This window comes from Lygodium microphyllum, chromosome 14, assembly GCF_053477565.2.
Source record: "Lygodium microphyllum isolate KBCC chromosome 14, Lygodium_microphyllum_v1.1.10, whole genome shotgun sequence".
NCBI classification, from domain to species: Eukaryota; Viridiplantae; Streptophyta; class Polypodiopsida; order Schizaeales; family Lygodiaceae; genus Lygodium; species Lygodium microphyllum.
Genome location: NC_141148.1, coordinates 108,124,376 through 108,144,286, shown reverse-complemented (window position 1 = coordinate 108,144,286; position 19,911 = coordinate 108,124,376).

Sequence of the window (19,911 nt, the reverse complement as noted above, 5' to 3'; positions counted from 1 at the left end):
GAAGGGATCATCAGAGGCATCAACGGTCTACACCTGAATAGACCCATTAGGATTGGCAGCAAGTACCTTGTACGGACCCATCCACCATTGTTGAAGCTTTCCAGGAAACTTGCCAAATCTCCAATCATATGCTAGGACAAGTTCACATTCTTTCAACTCCTTGTGCTTAATGAAACTATCATGATAGGCCTTGCGTTGCGCTTGAGTGGTTTCCATGCACTCTAGGGCCATCCGTCATATCTCATCCAAACATTCCAAACAAGTGCAGGAGATGGCATTGTAGTGACTCATCATCTCCCAAGCATTCTTTAACTGCCACTCGCAAAGAGGGCAATTCCAGATCAACAAAGAAGACAACTTATGTACCATACACTAGTTGGAAAGGGGTGTGTCCTGTAGCTGCCTTATGGGAGGTTCTGTATGCCCAAAGGGTCTCTGTAAGTCAATTGTCCCAGTCGCGACAATGTGCGGCAATCATTCTTGTCAAAATTGAGCAAAGGATACAATTGGTGACTTCAACTTGTCCGTTGGCTCTTGGGTAATAAGGAGTGGACTTACGATGGTGGATCTTATACAGCTCCGTAAGCTCCTACATAATTTTGTTAAGGAAATGAGTACCTCTGTCACTTACCAACTCAAGGGGACTGCCAAAACGGGTGATAATATTCTCATACATGAACAGGGCTACATTGTTACCGTCATCTCACTTCAGGGCTTTAGCTTCACACCACTTTGTGACATAATCTGTACATACTAGGATGTATCTGTTCTGCTTCTGTTTGATAGGTGGATCAATGGGACCCACAAAGTCAATCCTCCACTTCTTGAATGGCTTTAGGGGAAGAATGGGTTGCAATGGCATGGCACTTGTTTTGGTGGGTTTCCCCATTCACTGACAAGCATCACATCTCTTGCAGTAATCGTATGCATCCTTATGGAGGGTCGGCCACCAGTATCCTGCTAACAGAGCCTTTCTAGTCATCGCTTCTCTTGCAAAGTGTCCACCACATAGTTTGTCATGGCATGTTTTCAATACTATGCCGATTTCATCCCCGCAACACATCTTCGCAGCATCTCATCTTTGCCTCTCTTGTATAGTGCACCGTCTAGCAAAGTGTAGGGGGCTGATTTCAACAGAAGCTTCTTCTTCTCACGGCTTGAGATGTCAGGAGCATATTGTTGAGTTGTTAGGAGGTTGGCTATGTCTGCATACCAGGGAGTAACTATTTCAACTAGAAACAAGGAAGCATCATGAAGGTCAGGATCATCTTCTTCCTCTTCTTCTGTTTGAGGGATCCATGATAGATGATCGGCCAGGACATGGGAATGACCAGGCTTAGTGACCACTTCAAAGTTGAACTCCTGGAATAGGAATAACCATCTCATCAATCATCCTTTAACATTTTCTTTGTTCATCAGGAAGGACAAGGCTTCATGATCCACATAGAACTTGAAATGTGCTGACAGTAGATAGTGTCGAAAATTCTCCAATGCAAACACCATTGCTAAGCATTCAAGCTCTGTCACTGTATAGTTCCGTTTCCTATTAGCGACTTTTCGGCTTGCATAATAAATGGGTTGATCTAATTTAGCAGGGCCCTTTTGACATAGGACAACACCCAGCCCTTCAACTGATGCATCTGTGTGCACATGAAACTCCTTCGTCTAGTCATGAGGTTGTAAAATAGGTGCTTGGATAAGACACTATTTTAGGGTATTAAAGGATTCTTCATAGTCATCAGTCCAAATGAAATCTACATCTTTCCTTTAGGAGCTTGTCCAGAGGGGTTGCCTTGGTTGCAAAATGTGCAATAAATCTTCTGTAGTAGCCCACATGGCCAAGAAATCCTCTCAATTACTTGAGGTTTATTGGTATTCTCAAGGCGGCAATCTTTTCAATCTTCACCGGATCTGCTGCAATCCCTTGTGCAGGAGACAATATGGCCCAAAATAACTCCTGAAGAGACACCAAAGACACATTTGTCGGGGTTGAGAGAAATCCCATACTCTCGACGTCTATTAAACCATTGCTCCAAATGTCCCCAATGCTCAGGGATTAAGCTTTAGACACAAAAGTCATCAAGATACCCCTCAATGAAATCATGCAGATGATTCTGAAAAGCAGCCATCATTACTCATTGGAAGGTGGCAGGAGCATTACTGAGCCCAAATGGCATCAGTCTATAGGCATAGGTCCCCCATTCTGTGGTGAAGGTTGTTTTGGATTGGTCCTCTTCTGCAATTTGGACTTGGTTATATCCGATGAATCCATTCAAGAGGGAATATAGCTGATGGCTTGCCACTGTGTTCAACAGTTGGTCTGTAAAAGGGATAGGGAAATGATCCTTCTTCGTCTTCAAATTTAGCTTTTGAAAGTCGACACATATTTAAAGTTTCCCATTCTTCTTGGGTACAATCACAATGGGAGAAACCAATGCACTGTTAGCCATGAGATAAATGAACTCTGCTGCAAGAAGTTTCAATAATTCAGTCTTTACCAGAGCAGAATAATTAGGATTCATGCGCCTTTGTCTTTGCCTTACAGGTTTGACATCAGGCTCTAGGTCAATATGATGTTGACATACTGTGGGATCAATCACCTTTAGGTCTTTATATGACCAAGTAACCACATCTAAGTTCTCTTTGACTAGGTCTCGTAGGACCACTAGTTCTCCCTTTGGAAGATTGAGACCCACTTTTAGGTGACATTCAGTACGGTCAGTATCCAGGAATGTTACTTGTCTTTCACCTTCCACTTCACGGATAAATGCTCCACAAATTGCTTATGGGGTCTTCCTCTTTCAAGAGAGTAGTATCCTCGTCTAATGTTCCGCTAGAACCAATGTCCTCCTTCTGAACAGATGACTTGTTGTCTGTTGAAGTTGTTAGAAGGGCATCATAGTTTCGTTTTCTTCTGTGTGAGTGGTAATTTCTTCTGGACTTAGGGATTCCTCTTCAAAGGATGTGTCCAGGAATGTCACATAGCACAGACCTTCTAGAAGCCAAGGCTTTAAGGGCTTTGGCTTCTGTTGTTGGTAGGGGGCATCATTATCATCTTTTCTCTGGACTGAATGATCAAGATGACAGGAGCCACTGGCGACCTTAATTTTTATGCCTTTAATCCATTGCTTATACAGATTTTTCATACTTTATGGTCCATTGGTCAATCCAAACGGAACCATGGTCATTTCATCCAGCACCCTGAGATCTTCGACCTCTGAGGTCTCTGTAGGGACATCAACAAGATCATCCACTATCAAAGGAAATTCTTCACCTGCACTTGCATAACCTACTTCATTTTCTTCCTCATCATTTTCATCCTCTTCCTTTGGAGGCTCTATCTTTGCTTCTATAGAGGTTCTGTAGGAGAAGAACAGATCTTCTGCCTCTGCATCTGCTTTTACTTCTATCACAGCTTCTGACTCTACTTCTGTCTCTGTCTCTGGTTCTAGCTCTATTTCGGTTACTATCTCTGTGACTTTCCCTGTATTCGCTCTGTCTTTGTTCTACCTCTGCTCTGTCTCTGTATCTGTTACTGCTCTATATCTGTTCTACCTGTGCTCTGTATCTGTTACTGCTCTATTCTGTTCTACCTCTGCTCTGTCTCTGCGGACTGTCATGTAATAGGGAGAACAGTACATCCTTGCTTCTATTTCACTGTTAGAGATGATTTCAGAAGTTAATTCTAGTTGAGGAAGGAGGTATTCTCCCATGAATAAGGATTTTAATTCCCTTGGCAATTGGCTTACAATGCCCACTGTTAGGGACTGTGCCTCTATTTTCTTAGGAAAGATCTGCTTATCAGCCTCTTCGTCTCCTGTTGTACCATCTGTTACCTTGTTGAAGGAGTCAGTTATGACTTCAATGGATGTGGATCCATTTCCTTTTTGCGATCCATACAACTTTAACACCACCTTGTTGGGTCCTCTGCCTAGGGTCAGGGTTCCTTTAAGCCAATCCATCCTGGCTCTTGTTTCAAAAAGCCAAGGTCTTCCCAACAGCAGAGGTTATGAGGTCCCATAAGAATTTGGTTTGACCACCAGATATGTCAGCCAATAGTCTCTTCCTACAAAGGTTGTTTTTACATATAGGAGGATGCCCAACGGCTTAATTTTGCTTGCGTCTGCCAATCTGATAAGCTAATATGTAGGTTGAATTCCTTGCAATCCTAAGTTCTTCATTGTCACATCTGTCATTATGTTTACTGATGAGCCTCCATCCATTAATGCATCTAAAATGAAGCATCTTTCTATCCATACACTAATTTCTGGGGTTCCAGGATCTAAGAAGGCGTTAGCCACATTCACTTCCTTTATAGGCTCCGGGGCCTTATTGGTCTTAGTCGCTGTTGAAGGAGCGATCCTTAGTCTACATCTTTTTGTTAAGATGCTTTTGAATTTCTTTCGACAGCTGGGAGACAACATTAGCAACTACCGAAATGTTAGGTTTGGTTTAAAAGTGTCTAGGTCTTTTACCAAGTCATAGTCTTTGATAGGATCCATAGGCTTCTCCAGCCGACTAGGGAATGGGGCTACAACCATTTTCATCTTTCATTTTTCTTCTAATAATTGCAGCATTGGCACTTCCTCTATTTTTGAAAGTACTTTTGTATCATCTATCTTCTGGACCTCTGGTCCTATTTTTGGGATTGTCTCTGTAACTCTTTGTAGCACTACAGTGCTCTGTATTGCACTATTCTGTTTTGTCCTGCTCTGTCCCTCTGTTGGTAGGTTGAACTTTATAGTCTTGGCAGGAGAATTATTTTCATTTTGAACAATTGGTTCCTTCTTCTTGCCGAGTGTGACAGCAGCAACTTCCAACTCTACCAAATTGGAGGCAGGCTCTTGTATCTTGTGTTGGCTATCAGTGCCATTGGCCTTTACAGGGATGGGACTTGGACAGTCCTTTGCAATGTGGCCTTCTCCTTTCCATCGACTGCATAAGGGCTTGTAATCTACAGATCGTCTAGGGTTTGGACGATTTGGGGAGATATGTCCCTTTTCTCCACACCTATAGCATTCCACCTCTGATCTCTAACCACCGCCAGACTGCGCGTCTTCTATAACTTTGAGAGGGAAATCTCCTTGGACCGAAATTAGGACCAAATTCCCTAGGCTTTGGTCCAATATCCTGTGTTGTCATTTTGGATTCTAGCAAGTTGAATCATGCATTTTCATCATTCTATCTTCGTTCATGCATCTCTTTCAGAGAGTAAATATTCTCTGTATGGTTCTTCCGCAAACAGTAGGAACAGAAGGCTCCAAGAATGGTTGGTTTTCAGGTACATTCAGTGGCTAAATGTCCCTCTTGATGACACTTTCCACACCATGTATTAGAGCTCTTCCAACTCCCATAGGAGTGGTGAAAGGTGAGAAGGATCGAAGCTTGCACGTGAGCTATGGCGGGAGAGCAAGAGCAAGAAAGAGAGAGACAAGAAATGGGAACTCCAACAATCACAATGTGTGACCAGGCCTTCCTTTATTTACTAGTCACTAAAATGAATGTAAAGAATAAAGTGACATGACGGGCGCCCGCCACCTAGAGTGTGCAGTGGCGGGTACTGTGAGTGTAGTAATATACAGGGCGGCACGGCGGAGGCGCCTTTACCCCAACAACCTCCCACTTAAAGGCGAATTTGTCCCAGTGAGAGAGAAAATGAGAGTACAACTGTACATAGGTACAAGGGATGAGGAAAAGGCAACATCTCATCCAACGCCCATCAATCTCCTGAGGAAGGCAAAGCGCTCAGTAGTGAGGCTTTTCGTGAGCAGATCTGCAAGATTCTCGTCAGTGATATCTTGACAAGGTCAACAGAATTGTCCTCCACGACACCACGTATGAAGTGATACCTCACCTCAATGTGTTTCGTCTTCGCATGGAAGACCGGATTCTTAGCCAACTGAATGGTACTCATAGAATCTGAATGCAGTGTAGGTATAGCATCAATCCCAAGGTCAAGAACTAGACGGCCTAGCCATATGGCCTCCTTGCAAGTCTCAGTGGCTGCAACATACTCGGCCTCAGTAGTAGACAAAGCCGTACACTTCTGAACCCTGGATATCTAAGAGACAGCACCTCCAACATAGGTGAATACATAGCCAGAAGTGGACTTCCTACTATCTGCATGTCCTGCATAATCAGAGTCAGTGTACCCCACGACCCCTGTATCCTGGTTGCCATAGCAAATACACATATCTATTGTGCCCTTCAAGTATCTCATCATACCCTTCACGACATCCCAATGTTTCCTGCCAGGTGTAGCCATATAGCGTACCACAACACCAACTGCAAAGGCAATATCTGGACAAGTGGATATCATGGCATACATCAAACTACCCACGGCTGAAGCATAAGGGATCTTGGCCATCTCGGCCCTCTGCTCATCTGTTTACGGACAATCGTCCTGTGATATCTTCACATAAGAAGGCAATGGACAGCCAATAGGCTTTACGTCCTGCATGCGGAAGCACTCAAGGACTTTATGAATATACTCCCTCTGTGACAAGTAGAGGAGTCCCTGATGCCTGTCACGTCTAATGCGCATACCAAGGATGTGAGAGGCATGTCCCAAATCCTTCATCTCAAAGCTCTTCTTCAGCTGAGATTTAAGAGCATCTAGCTCATCATGAGCTTTCCCTGCTATCAGCATATCATCCACATAGAGTACCAAAATAAGCAATGAACCATCACGAGCTTTCTTCGTGTAAAGACACGGATCCATAGCACTCCTGTTGTAGCCCTGTGATGCATAAAGGCATCAAACTTATGATACCATTCCCTAGGTGCCTGCTTCAAGCCATCAAGACTTTTCTTCAACTTGCATAATAGGTGCTCCCTGCCAGGTTCTGCAAAGCCCTTAGACTGCTTCATATAGATCTCATCATACAAGTCCCCATGTAAGAAAGCCGTCTTGACATCCATCTGATATAGATCTAAGTCAAGCTGAGCAACCAAAGCCAAGACCAAGCGTAGGGTGGTCATCTTAACCACAGGAGAAAAGATCTCATCAAATTCTACACCATGCTCCTGCTTAAAACCCTTTGCTACCAATCTAGCCTTGTATGCCGGCTTGGGGTGTCCAGGGGTACTTTTCAGCTTGTACATCCATTTGTATGGCAAAGCCTTCTTGCCCTTAGGCAAGTCAACCAAATCCCAAGTCTCATTTTTATGCAAGGAGTCAATCTCAGACTACATATCCCTCTCCCAAGAGTGACTGTCACCCTTGCGCATAGCCTCATCATAAGTGAAAGGCTCTCTTGCATCTGTAACCAAAACATAATGCATAGAGGGCTGAAATCTATCAGGTGGACGTGTGTCTCTAGCAGATCGTCTCACTGCAGGCCCTGCTGCCTGCCCAGTTGCCTGGCCAACACCCTGACCATGAGTATCTGCTACAACTGTAGGCTGTCCAACTGGCTATGAAGGAGCTCTAGGCTCCTCCTGAAAGATCACTCTGCAGATCTCAACCACCTTCTCAAGCTGCCTATGCATCTTGTCTTCATGGAAGACTACATCATGGCTGCGTACTATTTTCCGTGCCTATGGATTCCATAGGTGATAGCCAATCTCTCCTGAATCACCATAACCAAGAAAGATGCATTTAATGCTCTTTGGATCCAACTTACTCCTCTTGTCCTTGGGCACATGGCAGAATGCCTCACATCCAAAGACACGGAGATGCGCATAAGAGGGTGGCTTACCAGCCCAAAATTCCTCTACAACCTAGAAATCCAATCCACTAGAAGGCGATTGGTTTATGACATGCACTGCCGTACTAACTGCCTCAGCCCAAAAGCTATGTGGTTGGTTTACATGGCTAAGCATAGAGCGGACATGCTCCTGAATAGTCCTGTTCATGCGCTCAGCCAAACCATTCTGGGGTGGGGTGTAAGGGGCGGTCAATTGACGCTTAATACCCCTGTCATCATAAAACTGCTCAAAAGCACGTGAGACATATTCTCCCCCATTTTCAGTCCTAAGGCATTTCGGCCTATACTGAGTTTGGCTCTCAACAAGAGCAAGCCAACGCTGAAAGATTGCCAAGACATCGGAATTTTGCTTTATGGGATAAGCCCACACTTTCCTAGAAAAATCATCAATGAAGGTAATAAAGTACTTCGCGCCACCCATAGACATACACGGCATGGGCCCACAAACATCTGAATGCACCAAAGCCAAGGGCTCACTCATGCATGGCCTACCCGATTTCTTATGCGTAGACCTATTGTGCTTACCATAAAGACAATGATCACATGAGTCAAAACGTGCATAGTCCAAAGGCGGAAGATACTGCAAACCAGATAACATTTTCATTCCCTTCAAAGACATATATCCCAAATGGGCATGCCAAAGTGATACATGTGGGATAGAACCCACTACCATAACAGGGTCTACAGAAGACCCAGATACAACAAGAGGATAGAGGCTACCAGCCTTGTCGCCTCTAGCAAGCACAAGTCTGCCTCTGGTAATCTTCCAGGTAGAATCCCCAAAACAGACATGAAACCCTGCATCATCCAGCTGTCCTGCAGACATAAAACAGCGAGTAAGCGCAGGTACATGATGTACATCCCTGATAAAAAAGGAACTGCCAGTGGAAAACTGCAACTGAATATCTCCACATCCCACAATATCAAGAGACCTGTCATCTCCAAGTTTGACTGATCCAAATACAGTACGGTAAGAGTGAAACCACTTAGGGTAAGGCGTCACATGGAAGGATGCACCTGAATCCAATAACCAGCACTGTGCATACATACTAGGTGTCTCAGTCAAGTGTGAGGCATCAGAAGAACTAGCTGCAAGTATGAACTCATCACCACCATCGAAATCCTCAGTCTGCGTGACATTAATTTCCTCAATCTTGATGCTGGACTTCGTAGGAACTATGCTACGATCAGAGGACTTCTCATGCACTTTCTCTTTCCCCTTATCCTTGCGCTTCTCATTGCGCAACTCATGACACTGTGGTCTGATATGGCCCTTTTTTCCACAACGATGATAAGTGACATTAGCGTTGCGCCCACGTGAATTACTATGCGACTTTCCACGAGATTTAGACCGACCCTTCTACGAGTCATGGGGCCACGGCCATGACTACGATCATTCCTGTCATTCCTGCCTCTAACTATCAAAGCATGTGAAACACGAGAGGCATCCAAGTTTTTGCGATTAACCTCTTCCTGTAGAAGAGCACTCTCGACATCATTCAATTTCAGAGTAACACTAGAGGCACATAGGGCAGTGCGGAATACATCCCATGACTCATTCAAAGTCCCAAGCAAGAAAAGAGGAGTTACTTCCTCTCCAAAGGTGATATCCTGCGAAGTCAGGTTCTTCAGTATAGCATGGAACTGGCTCAAGTGAGCAGACATAGTCGCATAATCCTTCCTGCGCAGATCCATAAGCTGCTTCAACCAGTACATCTGACTCGCTGGACTTTTCTTATCATAAAGATTCTTGATCTTATTCCATAGATCCCATGCACTCTGTGCTTCCTCAAATATATTATAATGTACCTGTTCAGTGAGAGACAATACAATCCTGGACTTGCATAGCTCATCAAGTTCAAGCCAGTCGTCATTGTCCATAGTTTCAGGCTGCTCCCCGCTCAACCGAAGTGGCTTAATCTGAGATTTTATGCACCAAGACCTGCGAAATTTGACTCTTCCAATAAGAGTAGTTGGTACTATCCAACTTTGTGATGTTAAATATGGCATTATCAGTCGAAGAGGATGCCATAATGTAGGCTGGAAATGCACAGATAATGTAAAACTGCTAGCTGTTTTACTACAAAAAATGCCCAAAATCCACTAAAATGAGCTCCAAATGGTGAGAAAAGTATGCCAAAAGATGCTGCCCACTTAGTACTAGGTGCGGTACACCAAATCATGATATTTCAGCATAAAAAATATTACTCGGTCCACCAATGAATGCTTGCTGTAATAAATTTCAGAATTGCAATAATGCGAGCAAACTATTCCAAAAATTGGATCTAATGTCAACTAAACAATGCTAGGTCCAAAGCCGGCATAAAGAGTATAAAGCAAAGCCAAATGACAGTGAAAATACATGAGCACAACACCGAGAGATATCAAATAGCATCTACCAGTAAGAGGCACACCCCCAGACAATCCAGGCAAAATGTACCTGCAACTGCCAAAACCTGACACAAATAGGTGTCTGCTCAAAGGAAAGTGGATCCAAAACTGAGAATCAGCTCATAAGTATCCTGTGAACCAAGACATATACTCAATGCAACATCCAATTGTCGGAGTATAATCCCAAAGTCTCAATACATCTGTAACTGCTCAATGTCATAGACTGCTCCAATACATGTAACTGCTCCAATAGCATGTAATCCCTGCTCAAGGTCAAGTAAGCATGCAAGATGCTCCCACTGGCACAAAAGGCATACAAACGAGCTCAAGGGCTCAAGAAACCCAAGACAAAGTACTAGTGACAAGTGACCAAGTCAATACGTCATACGCATCCCAAGATCATGACATACATGAAGCAACTGATGGAAGCAACCAACGAGCAATACATAATCCCAAAATAAGATCTCTGTCAACTCAATGACATCCGATAGCAACCAAGTAAATGATCAAACTGAGTCGGAAATGCTCAAATACATCCAAGGCAAAGCTCCCAATGTCGGTAAACCATAGATGAACCAAGCAGCATATATCACGAACCAAAGCATGTAATGTATGAAGCCTAACTGTCAAGCATAGACATGAGGCATAAGCGGTCCAAGAGCATGCCAAGTCGGTCCAAATGCTAGTGAATACCAACCAAGACGGAGCTTATGCGTAGCTCAAATACATTCCATAGATTCAAACATGAGCTCAAAGCTGTCCCCAAATGTCAGATACATGATGGCAAATCCTAAAGCATACATCCGGTACCAATAGATAAGTGACAAAGCATCCATAGTACCTTCAGCCCACTATTATTACAGCCAAGTTTGACTGTCAAAACTGAGAAATTTCAGCCAATATTTCAGGCCAAAATCATGGCATAATCATATGCATACATTCCCAATGCACTAGGCATCATGTAGGCCGCATACGGGCATCAAACAAGGTAACCAGAGTAGAGTATAAGCATAAAATGCCAATGCCAAGTGTGGCTGCCATGTTTCCAGCAATGTATAACAGTAAATGATAGTCCCAAATCAGCCAATATTTCAAGCCAAAATCATGGCATAATCATGTGCATACATTCCCAAGGCATTCGAGCATCAAGTAGACCGCATACGGGCATCAAATAGCACAACCGGAATGGAGTGTAAGCAACAAATGCTAATGCCAATGGTGCTGCCCTGTTTTCAGCCTGTTATGATAGTTTATGACAGTCCCAAATCTGACGAAATCAGCCCCAAATGATCAAGACCAATGCCCAAAGCTTGAATGACATCAAACATGAAGTCTAATAGCCCTCTTGATCAAGGTAGAGAGCAAGAAGCAATGGCCAAGTGTGGAGCTGAAGTAGACGAGTGGTAGCAGCTTGGAAAAAATGGCACAATCTACCCTATTGGTGCTAAACTTGCTGCTGCTCCACATGGGCTGAAAGTGGGTAATGGGGGGCTCAAGAAGGGCCTATCAAAGGCCTATGATAAGCCTCTTTGAGCCTTGATAAGTGTAAGGCACAATATGAGGGCAATAAGCGGTTTAAAGCCATGGCTGCCCTTGTTGTTTGCAACATGTAGACTGAAATAAAACCCTGAAAGAATGATCAAATACCTCAGTACCAATGCCTTGAAGGTTCCTCAATAGGCCGGGAAGGTGCTTGGGAAGCCGGGGAGTGACGGGAGCTCGGGGAGATCAGATATGGCATGGAGATCCAATGCGTGAAGGGAGTCGATGCGAAGGTAGAGAAGCACTGAGTCGAGCTCGAGCAAGAGGAAGCCAAGCTCTCATACCAATTGAAATGTGAGAAGGATCGAAGCTTGCACGCGAGCTATGGCAAGAGAGCAAGAGCAAGAAAGAGAGAGACAAGAAATGGGAACTCCAACAGTCACAATGTGTGACCGGGCCTTCCTTTATTTACTAGTCACTAAAATGAATGTAAAGAATAAAGTGACGTGACGGGCGTTGGCCACCTGCAGTGTGCAGCGGGTACTGTCAGTGTAGTAATGCATGGGGCGGCACGGCAGAGGCGCCTTCTGTCAGTGTAGTAATACACGGGGCGGCACGTTGGAGGCGCCTTTACCCCAACAAGTGGATATATTGGCGGTATTCACTTTCAGTGTTTGTAGCTGCTCTGTAATCACATCCATAAGCTCTTTCTTGATACTTGCAACTGAGTTGGATAAGTAGTCCTTCAGATTTTCACCTCTCCTGAAGTGTTTGTAGTAGGGTTTTGGGAAGCTTCTGTAAATACTGCATACACTAGTTGGATCGATCCATAAGGTCCTCTGTTCTGGCTCTGATTCAAAGCTCTTGTTGAGACTTGGAGTTGTTGATTGCAGTTGGTAGGGTTCCACTGTTGTTGAGTCGCCATTGGAGGAACTGTTTGAGGTCACTGTTGTTGTGGTTGAACCATCATTTGAGGCACTGTCATTTGCAGCGACCACAGTGGGTTAGGTGCATTATATTGCGGCACTGTTTGCATTTGGGGATAGGGGTAGGAAACTGTCCTTGGGACTACATTTGGTGGGTATACCATTCCTGGCATGGGAGGAGGTAAGACTCATCTTCCTGGAGTCATTGATAGCCTTGCTTCAACTTTGTCATACAATCTTGCACCTTCCACTGCAGCTTGCAGATTGACTGGTCTTCTCAATTCCACAAACTTATGAACTTCTAGTTGTAAGCCTTTGAGAAACACTCCTTTTTTAATGCCTTCGTCTAGATGATAGTTAGTCCATCTTTTCAGGATGGATTTCATTCACGAGACATAAGCTTCTACTCTTTCTGCAGAGGACTGACTTAGGATCATGAACTCCTCTCGCATCCGCTCTTCAAAACATTCATGCTTGAATTTAGTGAGGAAGGCCAATGTCCCAAGTGCCAAAATTTCCTGCTGCTTGTCTCTCATACCACTGAAATGCCGCACCCTTGAAAGTGGTGAGGAATATTGCTAACCAATGCTCAGGGATTCTGGCATTGTTAGCTACACATGCTACCATGAATTCTGCTACATGAAGATCAGGATCTTCATTATACTCTCCCTTTAAAATTGGCAATGGGACTACATTTGCTGGCCTGTCTCATCAATATTTCTAAGATGAATTTAACTAGGAAGGGGACCTTGAGTCGCCATGGGAACTTTTGTAAAGAGTGCTTTTAGGGCATCAAAGGAGGCTTCTGCTACCAGCTCATTCTCAGCTTTGATACCTCTGGACTCATTCTAATGCTTGTCTCTTGATTGCGTCATTCATCAGGGGGGTGGTTCCAACCAGTTGGTCTGTACTCAATAGGATAGAATCAGAGAGGGGCTTCAGTCTCTGAGGGATTCTCTGGCCAAAATCTCTTCAACTTCCCCCTTTTCAACATCTCTGAATTCGGCTTTCAAACTACTACAGAGGGGGAGATATTCCATTCTGAAAGTATCAAAACTCATTCTTCTTAGGATCGTTGTTGTGCCATTATAATAATGCCAACTTCTGAGGGTTTCAACTCTGTATATTGTGAAAAACACTCTATCTACCAACTTCCAGTTGGTTGCTAATTGGACAAACAGAAGATTGTTAGTGCACCAAGCATCCCACGTATCTTGTTGTTGAGCATCCACGAACAAATTCCAACTCTTTTCCTTCTTGTTTTCGTGAACCTCCACAGACCACGACTCCTGAAGTTTCTTCACAATCTCCCGCTTGATGATGTCTGAAAACTTCTCAATGAATGACAAATCTTCCATGGATGGTCATTCTCTTTGTTTTTGCTCTTCAGTTTGTTTCCAAACAATTTGCAACCAAGATGCAAGTTTCTGCTGCTTCAACAGGAAGAGAAAATAGTCCACCACATAGAGCATACATCATGATGGTGATATGCTTCCACAATTGTGGGATGAACTTCTTATGGAAAGTGGCTTTGATGATAAGAATCTCCAACTCTTCAGTGGAAGAAGAAACTTTGCAAACTTCCATTGAATTCTCCTCTTCTTGGCAATGCCATTTCCTTCATTTTTAGCCTCTTCTAATGCTTGTTGATGGCAAGTTTCCTTGACTGCGTACCAAAAACATGGATCCCCAAGAGGAACACCAAGGAAAAGGGGATTCTATTGCAAGGAAATGTATCTTGTAACATCAACAAACTTTCATTTCATTCTTTTGATGACTAAAACAAAGGAAACAACAATTCTTCACGCAGCATCATAGTAGATATCTCCCACAGATTTAAGAGAATCAACCATAATCTTCAACATCTTTACAGAATCCATCAATAGAATAATGAACATATAAAAATAAACCATTTTCAAATGGAAATCAATCACATATTATTCATCTTCAATGTCTTCATAGTTCTCTCTCTCAATTTCTCATATATAGTTACACTGTTTTGATAGAAATTGGCTATCTCTCACTCACTCACTCTCTCTCTCTCTCAATAGTACATCATATCCTCACTACAATTCTCTCATAATAACTCTCAATAATCCTTCTTAGGTAGTGGATGTACCTCCCAAGAGGTATGTTTGATATGAAGAGGCACCAGAGCCACTACAGTGTCTCTTCACAGCTCATTACTATCACTGTCACTTCAGTCTTCTCTTCAGTCTTCAGCAGCTGCTTCTTCCTTTTGTTTTAGCTATTTTGAACTTAGATTCATCCTTTCCAAAAGTTAGAAAACTTTTCCAAAGTCACACATACATTCTATAGAACACTTACAGAAGGCCTACAGAACAGTACAGTACAATTACATAGCAGAGACAGAGACTCTACAGAAGGTTTACAGAGGGTTACGGAAGGTCATCAGAACCTCATAACTCAAACTCAAACCATTCCAAACTATCAAAAAATATTCAATAGGCTTCCAAAAGATCTCAATCTTCATCAATCATCAGTCCATGCTTCATACAGAAGAAAATCAGAACAAAACAAAAGCTATACAGAAGGTATACAGAACCAATCAGAACCTCAATAGAACCTATCAGAACATTACAAAACTTCATATCTCACTGAAAATCATCATGAACTTCAAAAACATAATCAATATCATCCAAAACACTCTCAAACACTTCCATTATCAACCATACATTACTCTAAATCCATCAAAAATCAATCATTCAGTCCTAAAAAATAATAAAAATGAGTCAAAAATTCAGTCTTTTTCCACTCTCAACATATCCCCACACTTAGAAAGGAAGCACCCTCGAGACCTAAGGAAAAGAAGAATATAAGTTCATTAAAGAGCTCAATTTTAACTTCCATAAGATCTTCAATAATCTCTCCAAACCACGACCCTAACTTATCACCTGTATCTGATAGAAAATACTACTAAAGTAAAAATTTCGTTATTCATTAACTCATTTGATAATCATTTAAAAGCCATAACAAATTTGTAAAGAACGTAAGAGGTTTTTCTTCAACTTTCCACCATAGGCTTTCCATCCACCATCAATAGTTTGAAAAGAGCTCTCGAACAAATTATTCAACCAGCATGAACTCATCACATACAATTATTACAATACACACAAACACTAAGACAACCATCTGAATGACACCTGCAAAAAGAGATATATATATCATTAAGAATCATCCAAAATACATTGCAAAGGCATCAATGAAGGTGATCCCTTTTGAAGGCTTGGTGGTTTTGAAAACGATCCATGGAAAATGATTCGTCTACAAATGTCTTTGGAGGATTTCGAAAGAACTGCAAGCAGCATATCCTTTCTAGCAAAACAAGGTATCTGCTAGGGAGACATAGGGCATGAAAAAATAAGACATCCAATTGTTGGGAATCAATGTTCACATTGACATTCATACAAAGCTTTGGAATGGCCTTTTGATCATTATGGGAATGCCTATGCATGTATGCTAGATACCAAGCAAAATGAGCTATCAATCTCACTAAAGGATCTAGAGATTGTGAATATTGGTGAGCAAAATGAAGGTAATTCTGGTATGCTTGACTGGCAGTTGTCTAGTCCCCTGGAATTATTGGCCAATTAATATGTGGTCCTGTAAGAGAATCAATCAAGCTCCATCTTCTTCTTCTAGAAATCTGCTGATCAAACCCTTTGTATTCACTAACCAACTGAGGGGGTTGAGAAATAGAAGTGGTAGAAGATGAAAGTAGAATAAGTAAAAGAGGATGAAGAGATGGATAGGCAAAATCATAAAAGGAGGAATGAGATAAAGAAGGACTGGCTGAAAATTTAACGGAATCAGTTAGGAAAGGTGTTAATTGATAAACAGGAAAAGTAGAAGGTATATGAATAGATGGAGAAGGGCATGGTGGAGAAGGGAAAAATACTTGATCTTCGATAAAAGAACAATAGGTAAATATCAGAATTTGAGGAAAACGTTGAGGTTGGAAAAGAAGAGGTAAGATAGCTGCTGAATTGGTTTAATAAAGGAAAAGATAGGTATCATAGCGATGAGCCATTTGTTGATAGTACAATAGGCTAGGAACAGAGGAACCTAAGACAAATCTTTTTTGATAGGCATAAAAAAAGGTTGAATCAAATGGATGGTTTTTGGAAAGGTAAGCTAAGAGATCCACCCTCAGTTGGTTAGTGCTTTGTACATAAGTGAAAGCTGTGTTTTGACATTGATTCAGGACCATAGAATCAATAATTAACTCCCATGAATTTTCAGAGCAAGTAGCCAATTTTGAGAAATAACACTGGAACATGTCATCTATGCACAACTCCAAATAGTTGACATACAGAACAGCTTGCAAAATCACGTCCCCTACATACTAGGCCATATCTACTTCATCTTAAATCAACAGATGTCGTAGATACATGTAAGACAGCAATATGATATCCATCATCACAGAATTATCAAACACCATACGGACCACTTCTGTCAGCAACTCAAGAGACCAAGCCCCACTCCAACTATCCTCTGGAAGAGAAGATCCATCGTTGAAAGCTTCATATAGAAGGCCAACTTCTGCAACTGATAGTGGACAAAGAAAGAATGGTTTGGAGGAACATACTCTTGGAATTGCTCAAATGTAGACCATAACAAATCCATCCTAGATTGAAATCTTTCCACTTTATCTTAGAACAATGGATACCATATGGCATGTCTCAAGAGAACTGCCAAGTCCTGCTTAGAGATATAAGGAATCATAGGAACATTGGGGCTTGGAGGAATAGACCGTGACTGTGACAATTGGTCTTGCAACTGCTTGATTTGGGAAGCTTGTGATTCCACTGTGTTATGAGCAGTCTGTAAGGCTGAAAATTTTGCATCTAAAAGAGTCTGAAACTCTTGAGCTTCTTTTTTGGACATCCTTTCTTTATTCTCTGAGAATTTAGTGACCTCTGACTGAGCTTATGTTAACTAAATCTTCAAAGAAGATATTTCTTCTCTCTAGGTCTCAATCATTTGGGTCTGCTACTCCATCTGCTTAAACAGATTTGTAAGTGTGTCTTTAGCAAAGGTTAACTCGGAGGTTGTCTTATGCAGTTGGTCTTTGGACTGCATCAATTCTTTATAGAAAGAAGCATACAGCTGTTGAGCACAAGCTGTCACTGAAAGTTCAATCGAACTCTGGATGTCTTTACAGAGGAATGGAATAGCATCTCCCGACACTAAACTATTTAGTGAAGGGACTAATATGTCCAAGGAACCCTCTCTATGTGCCCTGGACAAATTGTTACATGTGAGGTAAGCAAGAAGGTCACTGCCGAAAGTAGCAGGAATTGTGACTGAAGGAATGAATGAAGGAGTTTTATCTGCCAAACACTTCAAGTGCTTCCCCTGAATGGCCAGTGGAGGAGGAGAATCAAGATCCTCTATGTCAATAGGTTCTAACTCTTCTGAAGGTGGTGAGAGAGGTATTGGATCAGATGAAGGAGGTGGTAGCACACCCTTCTTTAGGCCTGAGTATGTCAAGAAAGCATACAGGTAGGAACCATAGGTAACATTTGTGACATTTCCTCTGGTTACTTTGACAAAATGTTGGTCCATCTTTGTAAGTAGGTAAGTACTCCAATCAATAGCCACCCCTTTTAACACCATCCTAGAAGCTGTGAAGAGCTCTTTGGACAAGTAATGGGATGGTGTTTTGACAGGCATAGACCTGTATTGGAGCAACTGGCAGACTACCTTCCAAAGAGGATCAGTGATCATGAAAAAAGATACTCTTGAAGTGTTTATTAATTTTTTGACATTCAAAATCTCTTTGGTCTGCTTCTATAATAGCTTGAAAATCTCATCATTGGAGAATAATTGTCTAGCTGTAACAAAGGGCTCTCCTTTGTAGGGAAGAGACAAATCCTTCCCTAACCCTCGGGGTGTCAACACCATGGAAGCACCATGAACCAGGCCCGACTTCTTACTGTATGATGCAAGAAACTCATCACACATGGATGGATCATCTAGAATCAATGCGAATGAAGCATCCACAAAAGTCACAAGTCCGGCTTTCGCTATAGGCTCAAAAGCCAGTAGGGAAGAATAATCCCTACTGATGAACGTGACATACTGGATAGGAGGAGGAGTGTGAGGTACCATTCAGATGAAAAACACACACATCACAACACAAACAATCACAAAGAATGCCTGGTAGGGGTGTATATGCAATAGAGTGAAGGCGTATGGAGTAGTCCCCAAATGCAAGGAATCTAGTTTTAAAAAAAACACCACTAACTGAGCTACGTGTGAACAACGAAGGATGACTGCATGTGAACGACTGATTGCAATACTCCAAGAACATGGAGCCCCAAGAGGAACACCAAGGAAAAGGGGATTCTACTGCAAGAAAATCTATCTTGTAACATCAACAAGCTTTCATTTCATTCTTTTGATGACCAAAACAAAGGAAACAACAAATCTTCACACAGTATCATAATAGATATCTCCCACGGATTTAATAGAATCAACCATAATCTTCAACATCTTCACAGAATCCATCAATAGAACAAGGAATATAAAAGAGTACACCATTTTTGAATGAAAATCAATCACATATTATTCATCTTCAATGTCTTCATAGTTCTCTCTCTCAATCTCTTATATACAGTTACACTGTTTTGATAGAATTGACTATCTCTGGCTCTCTCTCTCTCTCTCTCTCTCTCTCTCTCTCTCTCTCTCTCTCTCTCTCTCTCTCTCTCTCTCTCAATAGTACATCATATCCTCACTAAAATAATCTCATAATAACTCTCAATAATCCTTCTTAGGTCGTGGATGCATCTCCCAAGAGGTATATCTGATGTGAAGAGGCACCAGAGCCACTACAGTGTCTTTTCATAGCTCACTACTGTCACTATCACTTCTATCTTCAGCAATTGATTCTTTCATTTGTTTTAGCTCTTTTGAACTTAGATTCATATTTTCCAAAAGTTAGAAAACTTTTTCAAAGTTACACATACTTTCTACAGAACACTTACAGAAGGTCTACAGAATAATATAGTACAGTACCAAAGCAGCTACAGAACAGTTACAGAGCAGAGACAGAGGCTCTATAGAAGGTCTACAGATGGTTATAGAAGGACATCAAAACCTCATAACTCATACTAAAACCATTCGAAACTATAAAAAACTATTCAATAAACTTCCAAAAGATCTCAACCTTTATTAATCATCAATCTATGCTTCATATAGAAAATAATTAGAATAGAACATAAGCTATACAGAACCAATCAAGACCTCAACAGAACCTATCAGAACATCACAGAGCTTCATATCTCTACTGAAAATCATCATGAACTTCCAAAACATTCATAAAAAATCAATCATTCAGTCCTAAAAAACACTCTCAAACACTTTCATTATCAACC